Genomic DNA, 7,527 nt, shown 5'->3' with positions numbered 1-7,527 from the left:
CATCCAGGTAGAAATCAGCCTTGTAGAGGAGGAAATCTGGGGAATAATAGCCTAGTGTTGTGTTAATTTTCCAATCCATATAAGAACCAAACCCAATTACAAAATATAAAATGAAAAAAGTCAGTAAGTCAGTGTGGAAATTAGAGAATAATGTCAAACACATAACTACAAATGTTGAGGAAATCCTGAAATTCCTGACAAAAGATTATATGGTGAAGGAGAGAACCATTCCTCCATATTCCAATCTTTGAGGAGCAAGAGCTGAAGTCAAGGTCAAGGTAGGATAGTAGAAAAAAATAGATGATTTTAACTAAGACTGTAACAGTTTGAAAAAACAGGATCCACAAACAGCTATGTATAGGTGGGATGTGAGTTAGGTCAGAACATACACGGAAAGAGACACACATGGTATGGAGAGTAGATTTTTAATTGACATTTTCACCATTGTGTTTAATGTGTTCACTCGAAATTAGAGCTGGCAAGCAACTTCCATGACAGGAAGATTAGCAACTGAATGGGATTTTATACTTCTCCAGGGTGTTAGAATTTTCAATGTGTCTTCACGATAGTCCTAGAATATAATCAGACCAGAGTCGCATCAGATACTAAAAATTCCTTTATTCCTCTACTTAAGCTGTGAGTTCCACACTTAAAACTTTAGTATTCTGAGTGATTAAATCTATGAAATAAACTAATTTCATATGCCTCCTCTCATGGGCAGAATTGTGTTCCCCCAAATTCAAATGTTAAAATCCTAACTCCCAGTATCTCAGAATGTTTCTGTATTTGGAGATAAGAACATTGAATAGGTGATTTTGGTTAACTGAGGTCATTAAATTGGGCCCCAATCCAGTATGACTGATATCCCTATAAGAAGAGATTAGGACACAGACACACAGAAGAGAAACAGATGAAGAGGGAAATGTTATCTAGAAGCCAAGGACAGATGTCTCAGAAGAAATCAACTCTGCAGACATCTTGATCTTAGACTTCTATCTTCCAAAATTATGAGAAAATAAATTTGTTCTTTAGGCCATCCAGTCTGTGATAATTTATTATGGAATATCTAAAAAACAAGCACACCTCTCCTATATAAATTCTAAAAAAAACTTATTAACTATAACTACAAAAGGTTAAAGGCTGTCCAATTGATATCCAGTTATACTAAGTTTAAGAAAATATGTGTTTTGAATATACTTACTTACATTCAAGTATAGTATTCCCCCCTTATCTGTGGGGATACATTCCAAGACTCCAGTGGATACCTGAAACTACAGATAGTACTGAATCTTATATATACTGTGGTTTTTCCTACAAGTATATCCCTATGATAAATCTTAATTTATAAATCAGGTACAGTAAGGTATTAGCAGCAATACTTAAAATATAATACTTATAATAGTATACTATAATAAAAGTTATGTGGATGTGGTCTCTCTCCCCCCAAATATCTTACTGTACTATACTCACCCTTCTTATGATGTTATGAAATGAAAAACTGCCTACATGGTGGGATGAAGTGAGGTGAATGATGTAGGCATTGTGACATAGCATTAGGCTACTACTGACCTTCTAACAATAAGTCAGAAGAAGGATCATTTGCTTCTGGACTATGGCTGACCACCAGTAACTAAAACCATGGAAAGTAAAACCTTGAATGGGGAGGGGCATATGGTAGATATATATAGGAGGGAATGACATGAAAGAAAAGTTTCTGAAGACATAAACAGAACATACTGAATACAGTTGATGGCCATACTTCTTTTTTTCAGATCAATTCATTTATTAAAGTAAATTAGAGGCAACAAATAACTCTATTTCCTTGAAAATTAGAGAGCTCATTTATGAAATATATTTCAGATGATTCTAATCCTTCAGCATTCCGTGGATGCCCTTTATTTCTAAATAAGAATGCTTTAGCTATAATCAAATCATTTTTGAGACATTCTAATTACCTAATATAACTCTGAATTTCAGGAGGATTTGATATTAATAGGAGATATATATTAATGGTTGTTTCACTTATAAGCTGGTTTCACAAGGGCTGCCCACCTTAAATACTCCTTTGAAATTCCTTCTCTGTCCTCTTCATTATTACCATTTCCCAACTAATATATCATTTATTCTCCATAAATACCGTTAAACCAAACTTGTGGTGCAGATGTTTTTCTTTGCAGGTATAGGGCAGTATATGATAATAAATGATGAGGCAAGAAAAAACTTACATATTAAATATCACTATCCTAAAATTAGATGTCCACATAAAAGAAAATTTCTCCTTGGCTCTCTCTTCCCTTCCCGTCTTTTCTCTTTACTTCTCTTTTTCTCTTCTTTTCTCTTCCCTTCTTCTCTTCTTTTCTTTTTATTTTTTTTTCAGTAGGCTCCACACCCAGCATGTGGCCCCAAACTCATGACCATGAGGTTGAGACCTGAGTTGAGATCAAGAGCTGAACACCCAACAACTCTGAGCCACCCAAGTCCCTCTCTCCTTAGCTTTCTTATGCCCTTTATTGCTGTCTTACCCTTGCTTCTTAGGATAACTTTCTCCAGCACCAACTGTCAGCTTTCCTCTCCCCAACCCCCCCAAAAAAGAAGGAAAGAAAGAAAGGAAGGAAGGAAAGAAAGAGAGAGAAAATAAAGGAAATATTAAAAAAATATTCCCTGTTTGTTTCTTATGTAGAGAAATTGACTTTTTGTAAAGTAAACACCTTCTTTCTGGGTTATGCTTAGAAGGTCTCATCTTTCATGCTCCACTATCCCATTATTCTGTTAAGGTACTTAACCTGAGATAAAGAGAATTTCTCTTCCTCAGAGGAAGTTACTTTCCCTGGTAAATAAATTGGTATAAAGCTTTTTCTTTTTTTTACTTTTTTACAAACAATGATTAATGAGAAGCTAAGACAACAATATGAAATTAATAGGGAACTATTAGAGATAAAAAATTTAAACAAAAAAAATTCTATACTAGAATATAATGTCGTTAGTAGTAGTAGATATAAACAATCTAACAATGATGGGATAACTAGGGTGCATATATACAAAAAGTCTATTAAAATTCTAAAGAAAAGAACAAAACAATGACATGAACAAAAATTTAAAAAATTGATAAATCAGAAATGCAGTGCTTTAAAATTCTTAATACACTTCACCTACATGCAATTCACAGTAGGGCTTCTGATGGGTGGGAGTCTGTTCATGTAGTCATTATCTTGATCATCCTCTTTTGCTTCACACCCATTAGGTGATTTAGGGAAACTCTCCCATTAAAGCTGTTCTCCTTGTTTGGCTGTAATCCTTGAATAAAGGTCAGGGAAGAATAATCATCCTACATTGATAGCTACTTGTATGTCACAACACTGGTACCAACATGATGGTACTTTTGTATCTTTTTTCTGCCTAAAAAGAACAGCGGATGGCAATAATCTTTCCATGGCAATGTGTTAAAGAAAAAACTATCACATAGCTTATTTTTGGACCATGGTGGTGAATGATTGCTACCAAAGGTTGCTGCTTTTCCTCAATCTTAGGCCCCTCTCTTTATCTAGATTTTCAGTTCTTTATCAGTTGGTTTTTTTTTTTAAGACTTTATTTGACAGAGAGATTGTGAGAGAGAGGGCCAGTGTGAGCAAGTGCTCAATTAAGGGGATCAGCAGGCAGAGGGAGAGGGAGAAGCAGGCTTCCCACTGAGCATGCAGCCCAATGCCCAGCTTGATCCCAGGACACTGGGATCATGACCTGAGCTGAAGGCAGATGCTTAACTGACTGAGCCACCCAGGTGTCCCTTTTTATCAGCTTTTAATATTTATTCATTCATATCTCCAGAACTGAGCTTGAATTTCAAATCAGCAGTTGATACTAATTTTCATCTTTCCATTTTTTTCTGGTTTTGCATATATCTGAAGTTGAAAAGATATCGGTATTTGTGCAGTCCTGAATATAAGAAGATCTTCTAAAAGTTAAACCTAGTCAAAGATAAAAATGCCCTACTCTGTGTTAAATTATTATGTTGTACACCTGAAACTAAAATTGTGTGACGTGTGCTTCAATCAAAACAAAACAACCTTACTCTGAAAGGCACGTGACATGCTCAAACAGACATTTCAAGGAACATTCAAGAGAAATGTTTCAGATATGATTTATGTTAAAATTGTCTTAAGGATTCTTTTATTTAAATATATGATTAGATATCCAAATATATTATGTGATGCTTAATAATGGTATCAATAAAAACCACATCTTTACCTTTTTTTCTCTACGAAAAATTTGTTTCTGATGCCCAGGCATATTTTTTATTTAACTTCCTTTACTTCCTTTATCCCAGGGCTGAACTGCACCATTCCATGTTCTTTTACACTCTATATACACCATGGAACATCTTTATTATTGCCAACTATAGGAATTACAAATGTAATTACAGTAGCAACTATTTTCATTTGCATGCAATAACAGGAAATGTAAAAATTTAGTATACAACTTTTTGAAAACCATAAAACTGATTCTTGAACAGATTTAGCACTGTGATTAGATTTCTTATTACTTGATTAGATTGTCTAATACTTTCATCTAATAAGAAAACTAGGAGTTACCCTTTGGATACACCGCCCCCATATTTTCTCCTAAAAATATTTTTTATTTGTGACATATTATAATTTATTTCCACAGGCAATTTTGTTTTTATCATGTGTTAGGCTCCAGATTAGGCTGAAGGCTCAAGTGCTATTTAAATCATTTAACAAGGAAAAGCTTGAAATGGAAAGTTTTCATCTTTTCACTTCATCGCTTGACAAAGGCCAAGGGAATTTGAATAATGTTTCTTTACAATTACTTCCATATGAATTCTCGACTATCACTTTCTCAATGAGGCCACACTTTGTATAAAAATAATGCAAATGTCTACAAAACTTGCATATAAGTTTTGAATGTTTATGGGCTTTTGGTTAATGCCTTCTCCTCGTGGGGGCAAACTTTTTGTGTACTTCATGAAGATACTTTAGAAAACTTTACTCTGTAAACCCATAGAGTAGGGGTTTTGGATTTCTGCCATCTCTTGTGAAATTGAGCCCTAACTTAGAACTGTATTAATAATGCTTTATCTACTTAGCCATCCTCCTTTCCCTCAGTTATCAAAAAGGTTCGCTTCACTTGGACCTCGTTTTTGTCAGTTAGGTGGTTTCATCAAGTTTCAAGATCCATTACAGAATGACTGTCACCTCTTCTACAGAAATAACTTAAATTCCCTTAACCTGAAGTACCAAAGTTCAATAGTAAGTGACTTAGCGATCAAACCTATGTGACAGTGTCAAACATGAAACTTTTTTTTTGAGAAAAATGATATAACTCTTTCATATCTTGTACTACTTGGAAAGCCTACATTATCACAGTTATATAGTAACTTAAAAGAAGAAAACCCAAGTAACTTTCAACTTTACAGAAGCAAAAGCTACAGAAGAAATGCAGATTATGTTTATGATGCATAAACAGTGAACAGAAAAATGAATAACCCAGTCAATTAGTTATATGTAGGGGTGTGTATGTGCATGTGTGAATAGTTTGGACATTAACTATTAATCCTTTAATATATGTATACCAAGGAATCCTTATATAGGAAGGGTTAGAGAACATTCTTGATTATTAAAAGGTAGTCTTAATTCTTTTTTTTCTTTTCTTTTTTTTTTTTTTGCTCTTTGGATACTTTTTATTTTTATTAACATATAATGTATTATTTACCCTAGGGGAGCAAGTCTGTGAATCATCAGGCTTACACATTCACTGCACTCACCATAGCACATGCCCTCCCCAATGTCTGTAACCCAACTACCTTCTTTCCACCCCCACTCCCCAGCAAACCTCAGTTTGTTTTGTGAGATTAAGAGTCTCTTATGGTTTGTCTCTCTCCAGATCCCATCTTGTTTCATTATTTATTTATTTATTTATTTATTTTTAAAGATTTTATTTATTTATTTGACAGACAGAGATCCAAGTAGGCAGAGAAGCAGGCAGAGAGAGGGGAGGAAGCAGGCTCCCCACCAAGCAGAGATCCTGATGTGGGGCTTGATCCCAGGACCCTGGGATCACGACCCGAGCCGAAGGCAGAGGCTTTAACCTACTGAGCCACCCAGGCTCCCCTTGTTTCATTTTTTAAAAGGTAGTCTTATTTCTATCCTTTCATCTAATGTGATATTCTGAGTGACATACCTCAGTTGTGTATTATTTTCTAGTTCACTAGGAACTGACATATTTGTGTTGCAGTATTAATGAGGTTCTACTGTCCAAAGCTATAATTTCTTAAATATCTGTTATCGTATTATAGCCTGAGTTCTCATCATTCTCTTTCCTGGATCCAGAGTCTCATGGATTCTTGCTACATTTCTGTCTTGGGGTTCTGAAAAATTTCTCTAAATCCTTCCAATAATTGCCATTTTTATTTATCTATCTATGCTAATTTGAATATATACCTATTACAAGAAATTTCCTGACAAATATAGACTGGACTCTTCCTCTCCTTCTCTCTCTCTCTCTCTCTACACACACACACACACACACACACACACACACACGAAATATTTTAATTGACTAAAATATTCAACTATGTTAAAAATTATGAAATTTGCATGAGAAATGTACTTTTTTTTCCCCTTTCTTGTAAATGGCCCAAACACTGAGATAAAGGATTTTCAACTGAAGAAAATGGATGTCCCTGCTCTTAACCATCATGGAAAATAGAGCAGAATATGAGGCAAACATTTGGACTACAAGAGTAGCCATCTTCTCCTATATCAAGTTTTTATGGAAGTATAGAGTCATAAACAATTCCAGTAGGGAGAGAGGGATATGCCTCTGGGCATATATGCCAGAATAGAAATGAGAAATTATTGGTACCACTGTCCTTTTGTTTCTTCTGGGATTAGTGACAGAAACAAATTCTGGCAGCATCACCAAATCAAAAAGCATAAAAGCATCCTATTTTTGAAAAAAATCTAAATTGGAATCATTGTAAAAGAAGTAGCCCAACAGAGTTTAAGATGCTGTTTCCTGGTGAGAATCATGAGGAACGAAGATTCATCCTTTGGATATACAGAAAACCATGCCCTTTCTTCAAGATAGGAATAGAGCAGGATAGATATAGCAGGGGTCACGAAAGAGAGTTGCTGGGCTTGCAGATTGGATTTCTTTATGACATATTCAACAGTAGTGGTGATGTTATGGCCAGAGAAGAATTGGAAAAAAAAAAAAATTTAAGATTTTATTTGGAAGAAAGAGTGTTAGCAGAAGTAGAGTGAGCAGCAGTCAGAGGGAGAGGGAGAAGCAGGCCCCCCACTGAGCAGGGAGCTGGACGGGGCTTGATCCCAGGACACTGGGATGATCACTTGAGCCAAAGGCAGTCAGTGTTTAACCGACTGAGCCACCCAGGCGCCCCTGGAAAATTTTTCTAGGGCACATTTCTCAGAAGTAATGTATTCTGCTACTGGCCCTTCCTCTTCTAAGGGTTATGACCAGTAAGCATTATATGCATTGATCACTAGATAT

The 7,527-nt window shown here is 35.3% G+C and overlaps 1 long non-coding RNA gene across 1 annotated transcript; it reads right to left on the bottom strand.

Annotated features, from left to right (window-relative positions):
* Nucleotides 1–409: 409 nt before the first annotated feature.
* LOC125083547 (uncharacterized) lies at nucleotides 410–3,293 on the bottom strand. Its single transcript, XR_007122299.1, has 2 exons — nucleotides 3,154–3,293; nucleotides 410–571 (listed from the first exon to the last, which is right to left on the bottom strand). It is a non-coding gene; the product is annotated as an uncharacterized LOC125083547 (long non-coding RNA).
* Between the last annotated feature and the right edge of the window lie 4,234 nt (nucleotides 3,294–7,527).

Source organism: Lutra lutra, chromosome 13 (genome assembly GCF_902655055.1).
Source record: "Lutra lutra chromosome 13, mLutLut1.2, whole genome shotgun sequence".
Taxonomy (NCBI): Eukaryota; Metazoa; Chordata; class Mammalia; order Carnivora; family Mustelidae; genus Lutra; species Lutra lutra.
This window is presented reverse-complemented; position numbering and strand designations above follow the sequence as displayed.